The sequence below is a fragment of the Berghia stephanieae genome, chromosome 7 (assembly GCF_034508935.2).
Source record: "Berghia stephanieae isolate SIO BIC M18660-M18661 chromosome 7, UCSD_Bste_1.3, whole genome shotgun sequence".
In the NCBI taxonomy this organism is placed as follows: domain Eukaryota; kingdom Metazoa; phylum Mollusca; class Gastropoda; order Nudibranchia; family Aeolidiidae; genus Berghia; species Berghia stephanieae.
The window spans coordinates 55,753,737-55,778,736 of NC_088366.1; the positions used below are offsets into that span (position 1 = coordinate 55,753,737).

Sequence of the window (25,000 nt, forward strand, 5' to 3'; positions counted from 1 at the left end):
TTCTCTCTGTAAGGGGACGCTACTCTTCCGCTAATCTCATTCCCTATAGCGCAATATCTACTAAAACGCTTGACAAGGAGTCACTGACCAACAGCAACACTTAACACATGAAGAACGAGACAAGGCGATTGTTGGTGATAATACATTTTTTTTCGACAGAGACAACGCTGTTAACGGTCATGTACTCATTTTTCACCTGAGTACTGTGAAACAATGTGAGAAAAGAGCCTTTTCCAAGGACTCAACTATGCGCCGAGCGCGAAGCTCGAACCCAGGACCTTCCGATCCGAAAGCGAGTGTCATACCACTAGACCACATAGCCGCACGTAAGCAAGTAAGCACTTTAGTGGATATTGCGCTGTATAAAAAGCTCAAAAAAGCTTAAAAGCTCCACCAAAGCTTAAAAAGCTCAACAGCTCTACCAACTGAGCTACCGGGAAATCCCTTTAATGTTGAAAAAGGTGGTTAATTGGTGGCTGGAGGTTTTTTCTGATCTTGAGGTCACGCTGCCTTTAACCGTATCCTGGCCCACAAACCTTTTCAAGCACACACAATAATCACATGACACATGACTCTCGCCTTTTGTCACAATCATGTTTGACAAACCGCAGGATAAGATTTTTTTTAAAGCACCGACCACATATATATTTGCCATTTATTGTTGTAAAAAAAAAATTATAAATAAATAAATGGGGTCACGATAGCTCAGTTGGTAGAGCACTCGCTTCACACGCAAAGGGACGGAGATCAATCCCGGGTGTAGTCGACATCTTTTTTTTTTGTAAGATCCCCCTGTCCACCCTGCAGTGATCGAGTAGCTGGATATGTTAGATCTGGCGGAAAGTTAGTAGGTACTTTGCGATAGACTAGCGTCCTATCAGAAGTGTAGTAAAAAAATAATTGCTTTTGTCCTTTGAAGCTATAGAAACCGGGATAAACTCCGGCTCCATGAGCTGACTGGCTCTAAAGGACTACTTTCAGTTGTTAAAATTGATGAGAACATAACAAAAAAACAACCCACAACACATTTTGAGGTAGGCCTTCCGAAAGCTGCTCCATCCCTAGTATGCTTGGTTTTTTTTTATAATGTTCTAGTAGGGGGTTTGGGAGGGGGGAAACTTTTTTTTTTTAAAAGGGTCCCCCCTCCCAAACTCCCTACTAGAACATTATATAAAAAAAAGTCCACCCCCCCCCCCTCCCCCATCCTCCCAAACCCCATACTAGAACAAGAATACTGGGGATGTAGGAGCTTTCGGAAGGCCTCCCCATTTTGATAATAGTGCGATTCGGTCGGATGATTTTTTTGTCTCATCGTCCCGCTATTTATATCTGGGTGTTTTATTATCATCATTTGTGACCCTCCGTCTCAAAACGGTATTATGTCGGAATTAGTAAGATGATGAAATTTGAATTTATAGCTAGAAATATCAGACTTGGGTTGAGTTTGTATGTTTTATCGAGAAGAATGGATATCATATTTCAGGGTACCAATGCCGATGATCCGTATTTTTGGCCAATTTAGCATTCATTTTGGCTATTTAGCATCTGGTTAATCCCGACTTAATACCGTTTTGACACGAATGGTCACATTTGATATCATGTGTCAAATTGTAAGAGTATAATATTTCAATCACAATAAATTAACCCATCAAAATTTGGGTTATCAGACCTGCGAATAAAGGACACATTGTCTCCGACATAGATGTCTTTTTTAGTGTAAGGGGAAATATGAGATTTTAGTCTTTTATTTGAAGTGATGCTTATCTTGACCTCTATAGGACATAAAAAACTTTACCTAAATGTCTCTTTTAGTGTAAGGAGAAATATGAGATTTTAGTCTTTTCTTTGAAGTTATGCTTATCTTGACCTCTATAGGACATAAAAAACTTTACCTAAATGTCTCTTTTAGTGTAAGGAGAAATATGAGATTTTAGTCTTTTATTTGAAGTGATGCTTATCTTGACCTCTATAGGACATAAAAAACTTTACCTAAATGTCTCTTTTAGTGTAAGGAGAAATATGAGATTTTAGTCTTTTATTTGAAGTGATGCTTATCTTGACCTCTATAGGACATAAAAAACTTTACCTAAATGTCTCTTTTAGTGTAAGGAGAAATATGAGATTTTAGTCTTTTATTTGAAGTGATGCTTATCTTGAACGGTATTATGTCGGAATGATTAAGATGATGAAATTTGAATTTATAGCTAGAAATATCAGACTTGGGTTGAGTTTGTATGTTTTATCGAGAAGAATGAATATCATATTTCAGGGTACCAATGCCGATGATCCGTATTTTTGGCCAATTTAGCATTCATTTTGGCTATTTAGCATCTGGTTAATCCCGACTTAATACCGTTTTGACACGAATGGTCACATTTGATATCATGTGTCAAATTGTAAGAGTATAATATTTCAATCACAATAAATTAACCCATCAAAATTTGGGTTATCAGACCTGCGAATAAAGGACACATTGTCTCCGACATAGATGTCTTTTTTAGTGTAAGGGGAAATATGAGATTTTAGTCTTTTATTTGAAGTGATGCTTATCTTGACCTCTATAGGACATAAAAAACTTTACCTAAATGTCTCTTTTAGTGTAAGGAGAAATATGAGATTTTAGTCTTTTCTTTGAAGTTATGCTTATCTTGACCTCTATAGGACATAAAAAACTTTACCTAAATGTCTCTTTTAGTGTAAGGAGAAATATGAGATTTTAGTCTTTTATTTGAAGTGATGCTTATCTTGACCTCTATAGGACATAAAAAACTTTACCTAAATGTCTCTTTTAGTGTAAGGAGAAATATGAGATTTTAGTCTTTTATTTGAAGTGATGCTTATCTTGACCTCTATAGGACATAAAAAACTTTACCTAAATGTCTCTTTAGTGTAAGGAGAAATATGAGATTTTAGTCTTTTATTTGAAGTGATGCTTATCTTGACCTCTATAGGACATAAAAAACTTTACCTAAATGTCTCTTTTAGTTTAAGGAGAAATATGAGATTTTAGTCTATTATTTGAAGTTATGCTTATCTTGTCCTCTATAGGACATAAAAAATGTTACATAAATTTCATATTCTTATTAAAAAAATAAAAAAGAATAGCATCAAATTGATCCAATCTGACGTATACTGATTTACAGGTCTGACAACCCAAATTGTTATTGGCGTTTATTGTTGTAATGGATTTGCTCTCAAACGAACAGACCACAATAATAATAATATCGTCCACAACAACGTTTTATCAAATCCATATTTGCGTTCGGCTAACAGACCTGTATATAGTATGTGAACCTAGACCCCAACTTGATACCGTTTCAAGGAACTGTGTCTCATTCTGTATCTCTTTTTTTTCATTTCTATCGAGGGGGGTTTTCGACATGAATATATTTTACAGGTCTAAATAACCAAACTAAATAAGGGGCCAGTTTTAAAAAATTTGAGTTGGTTTAAGAGCATGTCCATTATAACAAAGAGATAATAACAATTTTAGCTTATCAGACCTGCAAATAAGTACACGTTGACTTTACTCTAATTTGTGAAGAATATTTTCAATAATTGGAAAATGAAATGAAGCGAGCAAAATATTTACAATTGCACTTGAAGTGTTGAAGGCCGAATCTCGAGTTAGTTAAGATTGCAACAGATGGGAACAGTCGTAAGTTGAATTTAAACTTTTAAGATCGGATCTCTAGTCTTCAATAAGTAATCTGTTCTGAAATGATATAATTATTATCCTTAGATAGATAGATAGATAGATAGATAGATAGATAGATAGATAGATAGATAGACAGGCAGTTAGATAGATAGATAGATAGATAGATAGATAGATAGATAGATAGATAGATAGACAGGCAGATAGATAGATAGATAGATAGATAGATAGATAGATAGATAGATAGATAGATAGATAGATAGATAGATAGATAGACAGATAGATAGATAGATAGATATATAGATAGATAGATAGATAGATCGATAGATTGATTGATTATATATATATATATATATATATATATAAATATATATATATATATATATATTTATATATATATATATATATATCGACAGATAGATAGACAGACAATTAGACAGACAGACAGACAGATGGGTAAATAGATAAATTGATTGATCGCTAGATAAACGGATAGACATATAAATAGATGAAAAGATATATAGAAAGATGGATAGATATAAACAGATAGATACATAGATAGTCTATAGACACACACACACACACACACACACATATATATATATATATATATATATATATATATATATATACATATATATATATATATATATATAGAGAGAGAGAGAGAGAGAGAGAGGGAGAGAGAGAGAGAGAGAGCGAGAGAGAGAGAGAGACAGACATATGAAAAAACAGTTTACTACATTATGCTGTCAACAAACAAGAAATGGAATTACCCAATTTGTTCAAATGAGCGGTAAACAAACTATTGTCGATTGAAAAAAGAAATAGGAAAAAAAAAACAAAAAAAAAACAACAACTAAGAAATTGTTTTTAAAAATAACAAATCAATGGTCCGGCCTGTGGAGCAGTGAGGGCGTCCTTATCTCCTTATCCACCCATTTAAGTCTTTTCTCGGCACACAAAACCCGATCTATGTTTTTATCATCTCAGCGGATTAAGGCCAGTTACTTTGAACCCGTCGGTGAATAAACCCTAAATTGATTTGTGGCCCAAGATCGATATTATGTGACCTATCGTACCTAAACAGTATTGTATATATATATATATATATATATATATATATATATATATATATATATATATATATATATATATATATATATATATATAATATCTGAAGATCTGAACCAACCAACTGATGAAATTTACCTTACCCGGGTTCCATCTCTTTCCAGAGGTCGGATGTCATGGCTTTCCATCCTTCACGGTCCATTGCAGCCTCGTTACAGTCTGCCATGCGCCGTCCTGTAGCTTCCTTGATGCCATCTGTCCAGGATTCCTTTGTCTTCCTCTGCCTCTCTTTCCTTCAATTTTCCCTCCATTATCCTTTTTTCGAGACTATCATGTCTTGGCATATGTCCAAAATATGACAGCTTTTTGTGCTTCACAGTCAAAAGAAGTTTTTTTTTGTTTTTGGCCCATTAGGTCGAGGACTTCGATGTTTGTTTTTCTTGCTGTCCAAGGTATTTTCAGTATTCTCTGTACGTCCACATCTCAAAAGCTTCAATACGTTGTTCTGTCTGTGCGGTTAGTGTCCACGTTTCACAACCATAAAAGAAAATGGACCACACATAGCATTTGGTGCATCTCATTCGTGTTCTGATGGAGATATTTGTGTTGTTGAGGATTGGCTTTAGTTTCATGAACGCATTTTTGGCCAGCATTATTCGTCTCCTGATCTCTTTGTCAGACTTTGCATCGGATGTTACCAACTGCCCCAAGTACGTGAACTCCTTTACTTGTTCCACTGGACACTCTTCTATTTCTATATCTATGTCTATGGGCTCTTTCTTTTTTGTTATCACCATTGTTTTTGTCTTCTTCGCATTCATGAACATCCCCTTTTCTTTACTCTCTTCGTTCACAATTAGCTTCTGTAGGTCTTCCTTACTTTCCGCCAACAGGACAGTATCGTCAGCGTAACGTAGATTGTTGATGTTGTGGCCACCAACCTTCAACCCGTGTGCTGTTTCTACTTGCCGAAAAATAGACTCTGTGTATAAATTAAAGAAACAAGGAGACATAACACATCCCCGGCGCACTCCTTTCTTGATTTCAATTGCATCTGTTGTATCTGCCTGCACTTTTATCTGAGCCTTTTGCTGCCAGTACAGATTAGCGATTAGAGCCACATCATTCTCTTCCACACCTATTGCCACAAGGTCCTGGATAAGTTTCTGATGACTAACAGAATCAAATGCCTTTGAGTAGTCGATAAAACAGGCATATATGTCTTTTTGGACCTCTAAGTATTTTTCTGACAGGATTTTTAAGTCGAAAATTGCCTCCCTGGTGCCACTGTTCTTTTTGAATCCAGTTTGCTGTTCTGAAATCTCACGATCTACTTTTGATGAGATTCTTTTCAGGATTATTGTCAGGAGGAGTTTCAGTAGATGGCACATAAGACTGATTGTTCTGTAGTCCGAACACTCAATTGCACCCGCTTTCTTGGGTAGCAGTATGAAGATAGAAGTGCGAAGGTCTTCTGGGATGTGCGTTGACACGTATATTTCATTCATAAGGTCCGTTATCACATCAACACCAAATTCACCCAGTGCTTGCAGCATTTCTGTTGACACCCCATCTATTCAATTTGCCTTCCCTGTTTTCATGCAGTATAGGGCTTTCTCTACTATTGGATTTTCAGACAGATTAACTTATAACATGTCATGTTGAACAGAGGTGGGGGCCTCCCGATAGCTCAGTTGGTAGAGCTCTTATTCGGTTCACACACAAATCGACATAGATCGATTCGGGGTGACGTCGGCGCATAGTTGAGTCCTTGGAAAAGGCTCTTTACTCACATTCTCTCACCGTACTCAGGTGTAAAATGAGTACCTGGCCATTAACAGCGTTGTCTCTGTCCGAAAAAAATATAATATCGCCTAACAGGCGGAGGGGGCGGGGGAGGGAGGAGAGCGGTATAATCCACAAAAATAATCTTATTTATTTCATTTTTTTTTTTTATTTTGGAACACCGATGCGTGAAATTCCTTATTTATGTCTAAACTTAGGGCGGATAGGATATCATAAAAATAGTATAGCGAACGACCTAACCAGTGGATCGCGAAGCGTCTTGGGTCTTTTCTAATTTAAAAAAAAAAACATTAAAAAAAACAAAAACAAAAAACAACAGGAAATCGAACACATTTCAAAATTTTCTGCCAGAAAACTCATCCTTTAAATATCGGTCGATTAAAATAATAATAAATGTATCGTAAACAAAATAATGAATTTATATAGCGCCTAAAACATCCATCCGCACGTTATATTCACCTTAAAACAACGCCACTATCACACATTATCTCATTCCTCCTTCGTGTTTCAGTCATCCTGTTTTGCTGATAACAGAGGGAAACCCGAAACGTCCACAGTATAATATTATGTCTTCGTCTAATAAATTGAATGAAGCATACAATTAATTCAATCCTTATCGTTATTTCTTTTTTTCTTTTTTTTTTTTTTTTTTGAGCATCAGATCAAGCAGCAACATCTTCATTATTCCTGGCGTTTTTTGACAGACTGGTGGGTGGAATCACACTGCGACAGAGAGCCTTAAATTTTACAACAAGAAAAAAAAAACTCTCAAAGCCGGGTCATGTAAATCGATCAATATCTGAAGGACGAGTTTTCTGGCAAAATTTTCAAATATTGATTTTTTTTTTTACCAGAGTACAGCATGGCAGAATAAGAAGCTCATAACATTGCCATCCGGAAGTATAACGGACCAACATACAAAACTGTGTGTACCCATGAACGTTTATAGTCAGGTTAATACAGTCCAGTGAGCATTACTCATAAACGCGGATGACAAAAAAAAAACCAATAACAAAGACCTGTGTGACGTCATCTTCGAACTATCTTTTGGGGCTGGATGGATAATGATACTGTTGTTTTGCATCATGTTTAAAAAGAGAACGATATGCACTAAACATGTTATTTCTGTCTACCTAAAGGTATGCATGTCGTCTCCACCTCCACACCACCACGTTTGCGACAGATGGGATTCAAACCAAAGGTCAATCAGTATAATGTGACATAGAGAGTTGTTTTGACCCCGACACGTTACGTGTTGGGTATTTTATTCTTTTTTTTTTAACCCTTTCCTTACCAGCCATTTTCAGGATTTCCCCAAAACTTCACACCCAACTAACACAAAAATAGATTTTTTATCACTTAAAAACAATAGCAGTAAGTTCTTGCGATACATAATTTCTTCAGCAAAACATGATCTACAACACACTGTTCATTTTCTGTAAATTTTATGATGTACAAAAGAAATTTGAATAATAAAAATGTTGGTTGTATCGTAGCGAATGTGACGATTTTCCTGTAGTTGGTAAGGAGAGGGTTAAACTGTTATCATATTCATTTTTGTTTATTGCATCTTTTAAAACATACATTTTTTTTTCTAAGCTAATCTTATAATTCAATTCTACGAATAAAAATTGAGCTTTATATAGCGCAATATCCACTAAATTTGCTCAAAGCGCTTTACCAGGGGCCCCTGGTCAACAGCAACATTTAACATGTAGGGCGGAACATGACGCCTGTTAGGCGATGTTACAATTTTTTCGGACAAAGACAACGCTGTTAACGGCCAAGTTCTCATTTTACACCTGTGTACGGTGAGAGAATGTGAGTCAAGAGCCTTTTCCAAGGAATCAACTATGCGCCGAGCGCGAGGCTCGAACCCAGGACCTTCCGATCCGAAAGCGAGTGTCATACCACTAGACTACATCGCCGCACGAATCAGACTAACCTTGATCAACGTGTACATATAAGCAGGTCTTATAACTGAACGCATGTTTAAAAAGAAAACGATGTGCACATAAAACATGTCTGTTATATTTGTGACCAGTCGTCTCTAAACGGTATTATGTCGGAATGAATTGGACCCCGAAAAGTGACTTTAGAATTAAATTGATAGTACATACCATTTTTTGAGCTTTTACATTGTGAGAAATTGTCTTCATTCTCTAACATAACAAATCGAAACAAACCCCAAGTTTCATGTTTTTGTCAATAAATTCAATTTTTTTTGCACCCAGGTCATACCGACATAATACCATTTAGAGACGGTGAGTCACATTTGTGACCCCTCGTCTCAAAACAGTATTATGTCGGGATGGACCAGATGGTAAAAAGTCAAATTATAGTAAACTGGTCAAAAATATGAAACGTTGGTATCTAGCACAGTAAAATATGATATTCCTTCTCCTCTATAAAATATATACACTAAACGTAAGCATGATGTTTCTGGCTACAAATTCCATTTTCAGCATTTTAATCATCCCGACATAATACCGTTTAGAAACAGTGAGTCACATTTTTTGTCTACCACCTCACGCATGTCTCCGCCTCCACCTCCAGGCCAGGTTTGCGACAGATGGGATCCAAACCAAAGGTCAATCAGTATAATGTGGCATAGTTGTAGAGGCAGCCTTTTATTATATTTCTTGTACAAAAGGCCAGAAGTTCAAATCACGCTGAAGACTTGAGATTGGTGATTCTGATCCCGGATTCTGAGGCTTTAATTAATTATTCTCTCCTTACTCACGATGATTCTTGATTATTACTGTTATTATTATTATTATTGTTATTATTATTATTATTATTATTATTATTATTATTATTATTATTATTTATTATTATTATTATTATTATTATTATTATTATTTATTATTATTATTATTATTATTATTATTATTATTATTATTATTATTATTATTATTATTATTATTATTATTATTATTATTGTTATTATTATTATATTATTATTATTATTATTATTATTATTATTATTATTATATTATTATTATTATTATTATTATTATTATTATATTATTATCTATTATTAGTATATTATTATTATTATTATTATTATTATTATTATTATTATTATTATTATTATTATATTATTATTATTATTATTATTATTATATTATATTATTATTGTTATTATTATTATTTTGTTATAATGGAAATACTCTCAATCAACGCAAAATATTCTCCACTTATTTGTGGGTCTGATAACCCAAATCCTTATGGGCTCGTTGTTTGTTGTAATGAAAATATGGCTAGCGGATGTTGTGAGTATTTTACCTAAACGCGTAGCATCAATTAAAAAAAACTAACTTGAGAGGTTGGGCGTTATATAATAGCGCAATATCGAGTAAACGTGCTCAAAGCGCTTTACAAAGCGTCCCACCCTGGCGAACAGCATAGCAACACGTAACACGTAGATCGAGACATGATCAACAATAGATAGAATGAAGTTGACGTCAATCGAGTCTTTGTTATTGTATTTTGCCATCCACATTTATGAGTAATTCTCACTAAACTGTATTATCCAGACTATGAAAGTTCATGGTTGCACATATTTTTGTGTGTTGGTCCGTTATAATTCCGGATGGCAATGTTATGAGTTTCTTAGCCAAGCGCATACTATCTATACAAACTGTAACTAACTAGATTTTGTAGACTGGTTTGTACATGTTGACAAGTAAAATGCATGACATCTGAAACAATGTTAAATCATGATAATTTAACAGAGACTTATGTATGATTATTATCGTTGTTGCTTTCATTGTTATTTTTGTCATTATTATTCCCTTGTACTATGAACTTTGTACATTCCTGATTCATTCGATGATGACCAATTTTCAATTACCACTATTCTACGATAGTATTTTTCGATTTTACATTGCCGTATTGATATATTTTTCCTAACATTCAAAGTTGTGTGAAACTGTCTGTGAATGATACAATGCAAGCTATAGATAGTATGCGCTTGGCTAAGGAGCTCACAACATTGCCATCCGGAAGTATAACGGACCAACACACAAAACTTTTATAGTCTGGTTAATACAGTTTAGTGAGAATTACTCATAAACGTGGATGGCACAAAAAAAAAAAAAAACAATAACAAAGACCTGAGTGACGTCAACTTCGAACTATCTATATGAGATTCTGTAATTATAAAATATTGTATAGATAGAATGCGCTTGGCCAAGGAGTTCACAACATTGCCATCCGGAAGTATAACGGACCAACACACAAACTCTATGTAACCATGAACTTTTATAGTCTGGTTAATACAGTTTAGTGAGAACAACTCACAAACGCGGATGGCAAAAACAATAACAAAGGCCTGAGTGACGTCATCTGCATACTATCTATAAGACATTTAAATGATAATTCGTGTATTAAGCCTTTAGTAAGATAAGATAAGATAAGATAAGATAAGATAAGATAAGATAACTTACCTCTCTCTGAAAACTTCTGAACGTCTATCTATCTATCTATCTATCTCGTCCTCAATTCTCACGGAACTGTCGGGCGTACGTAGTTCGTCAAATTATAAATTATTCCTGTAACAATCTCATTCGAATGAACTTATTATGTATCCTAAAATATTTTAAAAAATACACATATATATTTAATATATATATAATAGCATATCCAATTATATATCCATTATATCTCGAATCAAAGAATATACGTATAATATCGTCGTCTTGCATAATAAACCAACCATATCCAATGAAATATTATAGGTAACCACAGTCTCGAAAGGGTATTAATAGCTATGTAGGAGTTATAATATTGGAACTGAACAATGACTTTATAGTCAAAACTATATTTTTTAAAAGAAATAAAAAAAAACTGAATATAACAGCTTTAAAAAAACAAAGAAAAACAAAAAAAAAAAAACAAAAAAAAAACAAATCAAACACGAAGCGTTTCGGGCTCAAAAACCCTTCTTCAGCCAACAAAACATGAATTTATAGTCAAAACTATAAATACTATTAACAAAATTGAAAATACCAGCTTCAAAATACAACGATAAAATACAAAAAAAAAAAAAAAAAAAAAAAAAAAGAAATATCGGAACCTTTCGGGCTCACAGCCAAAACAACAACAAAATACCCCAACAAAAATAAACTACCAAAACAATAAATACATAAATGCAATAGATACCTTAATACCAGATCGACAGCAGAGACAAAATAAGTAAATTAATATATTTATGATTTTTAAATTATTTTTTTTTGGGGGGGGGGGGGGGGGGAGAGAAGGCTGGTGTTGGCTGATGAAAGGCTTTGAGCCCGAAACGCTCCGTGTTTGGTTTGGTAGCTAGATGATGTTTTTGTGTTTTGTTTTTTGTTTTTTTTTGTTTTGTTTTTTTTTTGTTTGTTTGTTTTATTAAAGCTGTTTTATTTACGTCAGGTCGTCTACCCCGACCCCGACGCCGACGATATAACACCGTTTATAGACGATAAGCCACAAATTATATGAATATTATTTTATAATAACACCAAGGAATCGCTTCAATAAATTCATAATCCGAATCATATGGAATGAATATGGAATGAAAATTGAAAATAATAACAATAAAGATATAGATATATAGATATGGCACACTCAGCACTATTAATTTCAAGAGTATAAAATTGGATTTTCCATATCGAGTCCTATGGTGACACTCACTGGGATATTCAATACTAAACCATAACACACATACACATACACACATACACACCGGTGTAAAAAATAAAGAAATAATAATAATAATAATAATAATAATAATAATAATAATAATAATAATAATAATAATAATAAAACACAGCACGAGTGTTATCCGAAAGGAATCTTGTTATGTTATGATAATGTTGTTAGTTTTTACACGCTCCAGATTTAAATAAAAGTAATTTATTTTTCATTCGCCGCCCGGTTTCAATGGTGATAAAACGCGACAAAAGATTGAATGAATGAATGAATGAATGAATGAGTGATTGAATGAATGGATGGATGGGTGGGGTGGTGAATGAATAAATGAAAGAATGAGTGAATGAATGAATGAATGAATGGATGGATGAATGGAGAGAGAGAGAGGAGGGAAATTATTAGTAAAAAAGGCGAAGTGCCGTGGGGGCATTTTTGGGCGAGGCGCGCGGGGCGAGCGAGAAGAAGCGACCGGCCGGTGGTTCGGCTGTAAGATTTCCCGCCCCGCTCTCTTCTCTCGCGCTGTTGTTGTTGCGGTTACCAGTTGAGACAGGGTGGACGAAACTTTGACCTTTTCCTGAAACTTGTAAGAGAAGATCAGAGTAGAAAACGGTAGGGGCTGGGCTGCCTGAAGCCGGTGATCGTAAAATACTAACGAACGAGTGAAAAATGGAGAGGCTTCGTATGGGAACAAAACAGACAACGGACGTTTCGGGTACAAACCCTTCGTCAGCACAACAGTACATAAATAAACGTGGAAAACAAATAAAATATAATGAAAAATAACTTGTATCGTCTGTACTCAGTGGTGGTTACAGAGGATACAAGTTATTTTTCATTATATTTTATTTGTTTTCCACGTTTATTTGTGTATTGTTGTGCTGACGAAGGGTTTGTAACCGAAACGTCCATTGTCTGTTTTGTTCCCATACGAAGCCTTTCCACTTTCACTCTTTCGTTAGTATTTTAAGAGAAGATCACAATATTGCCGTCCTCTGGAAAAACGCATTTTAAAAAATTTGGCCAGAAAACTCGTCCTTTAAATATAGATCGAGTTAAAGTGCGGCTATGTGGTCTAGTGGTATGACACTAGCTTTCGGATCGGAAGGTCCTGGGTTCGAACCTCGAGTTGAGTCCTTGGAAAAGGCTCTTTACTCACATTCTCTCACCACACTCAGGTGTAAAATGAGTACCTGGCCGTTAACAGCGTTGTCTTTGTCCGAAAAATTGTAATATTGCCTAACAGGCGTCATGTCTCGTCCTACATGTTAAATGTTGCTGTTGACCAGGGACCCCTTGTAAAGCACTTTGAGCACATTTAGTGGACATTGCGCTATATAAGAGCTCAATTTAAATGACCCTCATCTTGGCAAAAATTCTCAAAGCCGGGACTTCCTTAAAGTCCAAGGTTTGAGAGTTTTTGCCAAGATGAGAGTCATTTAATTCGATCGATATTTGAAGGACGAGTTTTCTGGCCAAATTTTTAAATATGTGACCCATCGTCTCAAAACGGTGTTATGTCGGAACGAACCAGATGCTTAAAATCCGAAGTAAATGTTAAACTGGTCAAAAATATAAATTGTTGGCATTAGCACCTTAAAATATGGTATTCATCTCCCCAATAAATCATACAAACTCAACAAAAGTCTGATATTTCTGGTTATAAATTCAATATTCAACATCTTAACCAATCCGACTTAATACCGTTTTGAGGCGAAGGGTAACATATGGGCTTTTCCAGAGTACGGCAGAATATTATATTGCTTTTCTCTGACAAAAAGCATTTTTTTAAAAATATATGGAACGAAATTGAATCACCCAGCTATTTGATATTGTTTTCAGACAGCCATTTTAATGTTTGTTCTCACTAAAGTATAGATAGTATGCAAATGACGTCACTCAGGCCTTTGTTATTGTTTTTGCCATCCGCGTTTGTGAGTTGTTCTCACTAAACTGTATTAACCAGACTATAAAAGTTCATGGTTACACAGAGTTTGTGTATTGGTCCGTTATACTTCCGGATGGCAATGTTGTGAACTCCTTGGCCAAGCGCATTCTATCTATAGATGCTGTGCGTTTGGTTACGAAGGTCACAATATTGCCATCCGGAAATATAACGGACCAACACACAAAACTATGTGTAACGTTGAACTTTTATAGTCTTGATGAATGACCCAATCAAGGTGCTCGACAGAAAGGAACAGGTCATCATCTTCAGACTGAGAACTGGACACAACCAGTGAAAGGAACATATGTGGAGGATGTCCAGAGCAGGTGCCTCTGGACAATGTGACTGCGGACTTGAAAATGAAAATGGACATCATGTCCTAATGGAATGTCCAAGGTACAACCAGTTGAGAAGGAACTTCTGGCCTGATCCAACCCCATACTCAAAGAAGCTGCACGGCAGTGAGGACGACCTCAGGACCACTGTGGGCTTCATTCACCAGACCGGACTGACCATGTGACGTGACGGGAACGAAGAAGAAGAAGAATAGTCTTGATAATACAGTTAAGTGAGAATTCCTAAAAAACTTGGATTGCACACAAAAAAAAAAAAAAAAAAAAAAAACAATAACAAAGAACCGGTTGACGTCAACTTCATTCTATTTATAGATAGCATGGAATTGACGTCACTCATGTCTTTGTTATTGCTTTTTGCCATCCACGTTTATGAGTATAAAAACTGTATTAAAAAAAACTGTATTAACCAGACTATAAAGTTCAAGGTTACACGCAGTTTTGTGTATTGGTCCGTTATACTTCCGGATGGAAATGTTGTGGGCTTCTTAGTCAAGCGCATACTATCTCTATCAACCAGACTACAGAAGGAACGAAATTGACGTCACCCAGCTCTTTGTTATTGTTTTTAGACAGCCATTCATTTTGATGACCAGTTCTCAATCAATTCTATCAATTAGACTATAGATAGTTCGAAGATGACGTCACTCAAGCCTTTGTTATTGTTTTTTGCCATCCGCGTTTATGAGTAATGCTCAATGAACTGTATTAATTAATGTGGCTATAAACGTTCATGGATACACACAGTTTTGTGTGTTGGTCCGTTGTACTTCCGGATGGCAATGTTATGAGCTTCTTAGCCAAGCGCATACTATCTATAAGCGTTTAAGGTTACACATAGTTTTGTGTGTTGGTACGTTATCGATGTTATGTTGATAGGTAAAAAGCTCACAACATCCGCCAGCCGTATAGATAGTATGCCCTTGGCTAAGAAGCTCAGAACATGGCCATCCGGAAGTATAACGGACCAACACACAAAACTGTGTGTATCCATGAACGTTTATAGTCAGGTTAATACAGTTCAGTGAGCATTACTCATAAACGCGGATGGCAAAAAAACAATAACAAAGACCTGAGTGACCTCATCTTCGAACTATCCATATAATCCGATCCAAGTGGCGTGCGTACGGAATATCGCAAATTCCTCCTTAGTTACGAAATGTCGTGCCTTGGTCTTTTGGGGAATTTTTTTGTTCTTTTACACGCGGGCTTATAATATAAATATTATTTAAAGTGACGTTATGAATTTTGAATACCGATAGTAATAATAATCCAAACAGTTTGCATACAATGCCGCATTCCTTTGATCTTTTCATCGTTTGCAATAAAACATGACTCTCAAACTTTTAAATGTTTACAGTAATGGTATGTTCATTCTATTTTCCGTGAGGATAATATTCATAACAAAGTTGCGTTAAGTAGCGTCGCTTAGCATTAAATGATTCTGGGTTGTTTGAAATAGTGTAGTAATATGAAATTTAAATAATACTTAATGGGAACGATCTATATTCATGTTTTCATCAAACCTAGTCATCAATCACATGATATGTTGCTGTCCAACGATTGGATATTTCTCAATGTACCTAAACACGCTGCTTTGTTTATGAAAGTTGTAAAAATACCCACGACTCATGCTGAGCAAAATGACCAATTGTAACGTAGGATATTTCTCAAACTGTGAACATTTTTCATTATGTGGGTCATTTTGAGCACACTTTGCAATGTGACCATTGACCTCGAACACATGGAAATGTAATATAGATCGTGCCCATTATTAATTTGACCTCTTCCTTCTGAGTTCCTGGTTGTGCGCCATATGGGAGCGATCTTTATTCGTTATACATCCAACCAAGCCATCAATCACATGATTTGTTGCTGTCCAACGATTGGATAATTCTTAACAAATGTAAACACGCCTAACAGGCGGCATGTCCCGTCCTTCATGTTAAATGTTGCTGTTGACCAGGGACCCCTTGTAAAGCGCTTTGAGCACATTTAGTGGATATTGCACTATATAAAGCTCAATTAAGAAATTAATTAATTAATTAATTAATAATAATAATAAGAAGAAGAAGAAGAAGAAGAAGAAGAAGAAGAAGAAGAAGAAGAAGAAGAAGAAGAAGAAGAAGAAGAAGAAGAAGAAGAATACAGTATGTTTTAAAGAAAATAATCACACACCAAAATGGCTCTCTAAGAACAATGACAAGGAACTGAGTGACGTCAATTTCTTTAATTCTATAGAAGGAACGAAATTGACGTCACTCATCTCTTTGATACTGTTTTCAGACATCCATTTAAATTATTAGTTCTCACTCAATTTGATCAAACTATGGTTTTGTGTGTTGGTATGTACGTTATATCCGACTGGCGGATATTGTGAGTATTTTACCAAAACGCATAGCATGAGTACGGGGATAATAAATCTAAAAACAAACAAAAAAGAAAAGCAATCTTGAGCAATTTCCTCTACACTTTCAAAGCGCTTGACAAGGGTACCGAACCAACCTCAACACTTAACGTGTCGAACGAGACATGACGCATGTTAGGCGATAATAATATTACATATTTTTTCGTGCAGAGACAAAGTTGACAACGGCCAGGTACTCATATATTGGATCTTACTCAATGTCTCAATGGGAGCGATCTATATTAACGTTTTCGTCCAATCAAGTCATCAATCACATGATTTGTTCCTGTCCAACGATTGGATATTTCTTCATAAATGTAAACACGCTGCTTTGTTTATGAAGTTGTAATCATACCCATGTGTCAAGTTGAACAAAATGGCCAATCGGGATTATAGATATTTCAAAAACTATGAGCACTTTTCACTATTAGGTTCACTGTGAGCACATATTCCAATGTGATCAATGACCTCGAGCATATGGAAATATAATAAAGATAGAACCAAGATGACGTCAATCAAGTATTTGTTATTGTTTTTGCCATCCACGTTTATGAGCACTTCTCACTAAACTGAATGAACCGGACTATAAAAGTTCATGGTTACACATAGTTTTGTGTGTTGGTCCGTTATACTTCCGGATGGCAATGTTATGAGCTTCCTAGCCAAGCGCATACTATCTATAGATAGAACGAAGATGACGTCACTCAAGCCTTTGTTATTGCATTTTGCCATCCGCTTTTATGAGTAATTCTCACTAAACTGTATTACCAGACTATAAACGTTTAAGGTCACATAGTTCTGTGTGTTGGTTCGTTATACTTCCGGATGGCAATGTTATCAGCTTCCTCGCCAAGCGCAAACTATCTATAGATCATGCCCATTGTCTCCGTGTTAGAAAGTGTTAATGTTGAGAATAGAGCTTAAGCATGACGGCTGGCCTGTCAACAAACTTCGAGGAGTTTGTGCGCGTTGAACCCGAAACGTCCACAGTATCTGTCTTCGTCTAACAAATTGACAATTCAATACTTATCTTTTATTTTTTTTCCTTCGAGCTTCAAGCAGCAACATTTTCATTCTATCGATACTGTATGACTGTATGTACGTCATTATCATGTTACCCTCAAATTAAAAAAAACAACAACAAACCCTACAAAACAAATGTGCATGATTAAATTTTGACAAGTCAAAGTTGACGTCTATTATGAACAATGACAGTTGATAGAAGGATGAACGATTCTATTTTAGCTTCAATAGGATTCGTGGGTGGGATTATCTTATTTTCATTGGATGAGAAATCTTATTGATCGTTTTCAAGGTTACCCAGTATTTCTGTTCTTTTATTTATTTATTTATTTATTTATTTATTTATTTATTTATTTATTTATTTATTTATTTATTTATTTATTTATTTATTTATTTATTTATTTTATTTGCACCAACCCAGCATTTGATAATGATGATGATGATGAACACGATGATGATGATGATGATGATGATGATGATGATGATGATGATAATGGGACTTAATGTTGTTGATGATGATGATGATAATAATAATAATAATAATAATAATATTAATAATAATAATATTAATAATAATAATAATAATAATAATAATAATAATAATAATAATAATAATAATAATAATAAAAATAATGATGATAATAATAATAATAATAATAATAATAATAATAATAATAATAATAATATAATAATAATAATAATAATAATAATAATAAATAATAATAATAATAATAATAATAAGATAATAATAATAATAATAATAATAATAATAATAATAATAATAATAATAATAATAATAATAATAATAATAATAATAATAATAATAATAATAATAATAATATACTAAATTTTTCTGGTCCAAATTTAAAAAAAAGAAGTATTTTGTACATTAAGTGTGCAGCGCAACAGCAGATGTCATGAAAATAAAGTCTTTCTCTCTCTCTCTCTCTCTCTCTCTCTCTCTCTCTCTCTCTCTCTCTCTCTCTCTCTCTATCTATCTATCTATCTATCTCTCTCTCTATCTCTCTCTCTATCTCTATCTCTCTCTCTCTCTCTTTCTCCCTCCCCCTCTCTCTCTCTCTCTCTCTCTCTCTCTCTCTTTCTCCCTCCCCCCCCTCTCTCTCTCCCTCTCCCTCACAAAGACAAAACCTTATTCCTTTCTAAGCCCCCTTAACCATGAAAATATCCCCATAAGTCGCTGGATAGGTCTTAAATGGAAGAATGTCAACGCTCGACAACAAAAATATTTTCAACATTATGGCTTGTAAACCAGTGAACTGTCGTACTCTGGAATAATTAATATTTAAAAATTTGGCCAGAAAACTCGTCCTTCAAATATCGATCTATTTAAATAACCCTCACCTTGGTAAAAATTCTCAACCATGGAACCTCGCGAGGTCTTCCTTAAAATCCTAGGTTTGAGAGTGTGGATTTTTTTTTTCCAAGAGTCATATAAATCGATCAATATTTGAAGGACGAGTTTTCTGGCCAAATTTTTAAATACGAGTTTTGTCCAGAGTAAAGGACAGTTTACTGGTTCATAATCTTATAATCCCTTCTTACATACATAATGGTCAACTCACTCAACCCTAACAACGACTATATCCGTAATATACCCGGGGTTACTTTTACTCCATGCCTATATATTACATTTTTTCTGAGACAAATTATAGATAGTATGCACTTGACTAAGAAGCTCACAACATTGCCACCCGGAAGTATAACGGACCAACGCACAAACTCTGTGTAACCATGAACGTTTATAGTCTGGTTAATACAGTTTAGTGAGAACAACTCACAAACGCGGATGGCAAAAACAATAACAAAGGCCTGAGTGACGTCATCTGCATACTATCTATAGGGTAGTATCAAAGTTAATATTATTTTTAATATTTACATGTTAATGATAGTTGAATAAAGCAATCTACATGTACATGCCCATTTTGGATACATTTTTCCCCATTTTGATAAGTAGCAAAAATCTCTAGGATCGAGTGAGTTAACTAGACGACATTTCAAGCATGTAGAAAGTATAGGGATCGTGGATAGGTCATACGGTAGAGTCACGCTCTCATCGGCCAGGCGGAATTGTCGTACCAGTAAAGTCGCGGGTTCAAACCCCCATCACCGCCACGAAATTTGTTTTATTCTCTTCTTTTGGCACTTTCCTACTCACTTCTTCTCTTATAGTAGGGTTTGACATCTGAACGCCTGGATGGTCAGTATTTGGATATTAAAAATAATATAGAGCAGGAACAGACAGAACACGACCCTAATACCGTTTTGTTATAAATATATATATATATATATATATATATATATATATATATATATATATATATATATATATTATAAGTGGAATTAGAAGAATGAGAGATGAAAGCTTCGCGTCTTTCGTGCCTCATTCATTGTGTTTTGTTGACAAAGGGGAAACCCGAAAAGTCCGTATCAGCATCTGTATTCGTAAATTAGATTGAAGCTTCTATTATTGTACGGCTATGTGGTGTAGTCAGTGGCATGAGACTCGCCTTCGGACAGGAAAGCCCAGGGTTCAAGTCCCCTTCTGTTCGAGTAGCGCATAGTTGAGTCCTTGAATAGGCTTTTTACTCACATTCTTTCACCGTACTCATGTGTGTGTAAAATATGTACCAGGCCGTTAACAGCGTTGTCTCTGTCCGAAAAAAATTTTGTAATATCGCATAGCAGGCGTCATTTCTCGTTATACACGTTAGGTATTGCTGTTGGTTAGGAACCGTTTGTAAAGCGATTTGAGCACCTTTAGTGGATATTGCACTATAGAAATGCTACAGTTTTTTGGGTTTTTTTTGTTTTTTTTTTTTTTGTTTTGTTTTTTTTTAAACTCTCCGCTATTAATGTAATTTACAAATAGAGAAGAAAATAGTCTTGAGTATGACGTCACAATTTCCAAGATCTGACGTCAATGTTTTTTGTTAGATGGTTCATATAGGATATTAACCGATTGGTAAAGACATTGCACTGTGATCCGGAAGGTCCCGGGTTCGAGCCCCGCTTCAGGCACTTTCGTTTTTTTTCCTTGAGCAAGATTATTAACCCCCAATTTGCTCATTTGGAAAACATGGGTGATTCCTGTTGACATCAGACATCTTGTTTGATGAATTATCTATATTCCTTCATGGAATGCCGAGGCGACGATATCTTATGATGTCGTGGCGAAAAGGGCATAATAATATATATATATATATATATATATATATATATATATATATATATATATATAATATATATATTCATATTTAACCAGTTAACCGTACTCTGAAAAAACACGCTTATAAACAATTTGGCCAGAAAACTCGTCGTTCAAATACCAATCAATTTAAACGACCTCATTTTTGCCAAAAAACCGTTAAACCTAAGACTATAAGAAATCCTCGCGAGGTCTCAGATTTTTGGATTTTTTTTTTTTTTTTTTTTTTTTTTTTGCCAGGGTGAGGCTCCTTTAAATCGATTTATATTTGAAGGACGAGTTTTCTGGCCAAATTTTTTTTAATGCGTTTTTTTTTTTTTTTCTGTCCAGAGTACGCCAAGTTAACTGGTTATAAATAGGAGTAGCACCTGGGTACCTAACTAACCCTTCTCCCCCGCAGTCACCCTTTTATATCCGGTTTATTGTCCACTTATAGATAGTATGCGATTGGCTAAGAGGCTCAAAACATTGCCATCCGGAAGTATAACGGACCAAAACACAAAACTAACAGCAAAACAACCCCCCCCCCCCCCCATCAAAATGAGAACTATCTATATTCATGTTTTCGTCCAACCTAGTCGTCGATTACATGATTTGTTGCTGTAAAACAATTGGACATTTCTCAATGAATGTAAACAGGCTGCTTTGTTTATAAAAGTTGTAAACATACCCATGAGTCATGCTGAGCAAAATGACCAATTGTGACGTTGGATTTTTGTCAAACTGTGAACAATTTTTACTATGTGTGTCATTTTGAGCACGCACACTTTACCATGTGACCAATGACCTCGAGCACATGGAAAGGTAATTAAATATAGATAATCCCCCATTAGCTTTTCAAGACCAAAAATAAGGGAATTGGATTCAGTAGTCTGATGTCACGCCGCCCGGCAACGGCGGCCATCTTGGTTCTAAACAAAGAAAATCATTACTTTTTATTCTTCATGCTGGCTAGAACTTTTCATATGCCTTGTGATCAGAATGTGTAAAAGTCAAAACATGATCAAATTTATGTGTTTTTTTTTTTCCCTCTGGATACGCTTTTATGCTCGCCGGGGAAATATTCCATACGGGCGTCCGCCATTGTTCCGATAGTTTAGAGCCAGTGTTACTAAGTTACCATGTGTCATTAGGAATCAAGTGACGTTACGACTGTTGAAGAGTATCGCAGTAATCAGTTCTGCTAGTTACAAGTCATGGAGTTGTAGGGATGACATAGTAGGTATCGCCACAGAGAACTAATGAGATGGGGTCATTACGTACCCCATCCATAATTAATTAATCTCTTAATGTACACGTAAAGATATTCACAGAAAACAAAGGTGCATTCAAGGACGGTGTTAGGGGTAGCCTAGTATCTCAGAGAACTAAATAGACGGGCCCAATACGCGCCCCCATTCATTACTATGTATAGGGAATGAGATTAGCGGAAAGTAGCGTCCATTGATTGGACGTCACCTGACAGAGAGAACGTCGATTTGGTTTTGAAGTGTCTCAAGCCGCTTTCACCGGAAGCGAGGACGAGAGACGCATGCACACGACCAGCATGACATTCTCTCTCTAATAACTTTTCCGCAGACTATGGGTGACGTCCAATCAAGGGACGCTACTCTTCCGCTAATCTCATTCCCTATTGTAAATTAATTAATCTCTAATGCACACGTTAAGATATCTGCATGCATAAAACAAAGGTGCAGTTCAAGGGTTGTGACAGGAGTGGCCTTGTATTTATCACAGAGAACTGATGCGATATGTCCATTACGCAAACCATCCATTATTATGTATTGTAAATTAATTAATATCTAAATTCACACGTAAAGATATCTGCAGAAAACAAAGATGGAGTTCAAGGACGGTGTTAGAGGTGGCCTAGTAGGTATGACAGAGAACTGATGAGATGGGTCCATGACGTACCCCCATCCATTATTATGTATTATTGTAAATTAATTAATCTCTTACTGTACACGTAAATATGTCCACAGAAATCAAAGTTGCAATTCAAAGACGGTGTTAGGCATGACCTGGTAGGCTGGTAGGTATCACAGATAACTAATTATTAGATGGGTCCATGACGTATCCCGTTCATTATCATTCATTGTAAATTAATTAACTCTCTCCTTATCGATGATTTTCAGTATTTTCCCAAAAATGGCAGGCTTACCCAGCAGAAAAATTGATATTTTAAATTTAAACAATGTCTCTACAAAACAACTACCTTTATGTTCTTATTAATTAAACAAATCTCATTGTGATGTACACAATAAATCTGAATAAGAAAAACGTATATTGCGTCGTAACGAATGTGACGATTTTGCTGTAGGTGGTAGGGAGAGGGTTAATCGCTCAATGTACACGTAAAGATATCTGCAGAAAACAAAGGACGGAGTTAGAGGTGACCTAGTATGTATCACAGAAAACTATTGAACGGGTCCATTACGCATCCCACCCATGCATTATTATTAGTTATTAATAAATTTATTACTAATTGTATAAACATGGATAGATTTGTACAGAAAGCAAAAGTACAGCTCAAAGACAGAGTTATAGGTGACCGAGTATGCATCACAGAGAACTATTGACTTGTGTCCATTACGTAACCCATCCATTTTTCCTTTTTTCATTATTTAATCCTTGACATTCCTTGTGGAACGCAGATAGGGCTTCAACAATACATCTCCACCGTATTATGTTCTTTGTCTTCTTCTACTTCATCTCTCCCCAGGACATTCCAGCCAACTTCACCTCTTCCTCACAAGACCTTCTCCATGTTTTCTTTGGCCTCCCAACCTTCCTTTTTTCCATGAGAGTTTCAGTCCACACCTTGCCTCGTAATGTCCATTGTTGGTTTTCCATTTTCTTGTCGAGATTTGTTTGCTAATTTCATAATGTCCAGCATTTAACTCTCACCTTACCAGCCATTTTCAGGATTTTCCCCAAAACTTCACATCCAACTAACACAAAATTATATTTTTATCACTCAAACACAATAGGAGTTAAGTTCCTCCGATACATAATTTCTTTAGCAAGACATACTCTACAGCATTCTAATCATTTTCTTTAAATTTTATGATGTATAAACGAAATTTGAATAATAAAAATGTTGGTTGTATCGTAAAGAATGTGACGATTTTCCTATAGTTGGCCAGGAGAGGGTTAACCGCAAGACTTTATTACCTATTTTCTCAGGCCATCTGATAATGAGTTTGTCTCAAAGACATCTGTTTGGGAAGGTTTGAGGTTTTTTTTAAAAACAAAAAGTATTGTTTCTGAGTCATACAAAAGGACTGCTTTTACGTTAGTGTTAGATATATTCTGAATTTGTGACCCATCGTCTCGAAACGGTGTAATGTCGGACGAACCAGATGCTTAAAAGCCGAAGTAAATGTTAAACTGGTAAAAAAAAAATAGTTTGTTGGCATTAGCACCTTAAAATATGGTATCCATTCTCCTCAATAAATCATATAAACTCAACACAATTCTGATATTTCTGGCTATAAATTCAATTTTCAACATCTTAACCAACCTGACTTAATACCGTTTTGAGGCGAAGGGTCACATTTGTTTTTCAGTGATAGGTTTGTTGATTTCCATATAGGTCTGAGGGTGATAAATGAATGTCGTGCTTTTCCTAATCTAGCCATTATGTCTTATCTGTTCCTCCAGATGTTGAAGCAATGGCTACTCAGATGGAAAGATGCAGTCCAAAGACGGAGTGTAAGGTGACCTGACGTAGTAACTGTCACAGAGCACTAATGATATTGGTCCATTACGTATACCGTCCATTACCATGCATTGTTAATTAATTAATCACTGAATG

The 25,000-nt window shown here is 35.3% G+C and overlaps 1 protein-coding gene across 8 annotated transcripts in view; it reads right to left on the reverse strand.

Moving 5' to 3' along the window:
• Positions 1-25,000, reverse strand: part of LOC144977521 (acetylcholinesterase-like) — a 148,720-nt gene that overhangs the window by 88,307 nt on the left and 35,413 nt on the right. The window contains exon 1 of one of the 8 annotated variants that reach the window (XM_078922824.1): positions 10,987-11,161. The exons of 6 other annotated variants lie outside the window; for them this stretch is intronic. The gene's annotated coding sequence lies outside the window, so the exon portion shown is untranslated. Of the gene's footprint in view, positions 1-10,986; positions 11,162-25,000 lie in introns of those variants that run through there. One more of the 8 variants, XM_078922827.1, reaches the window with a different exon arrangement.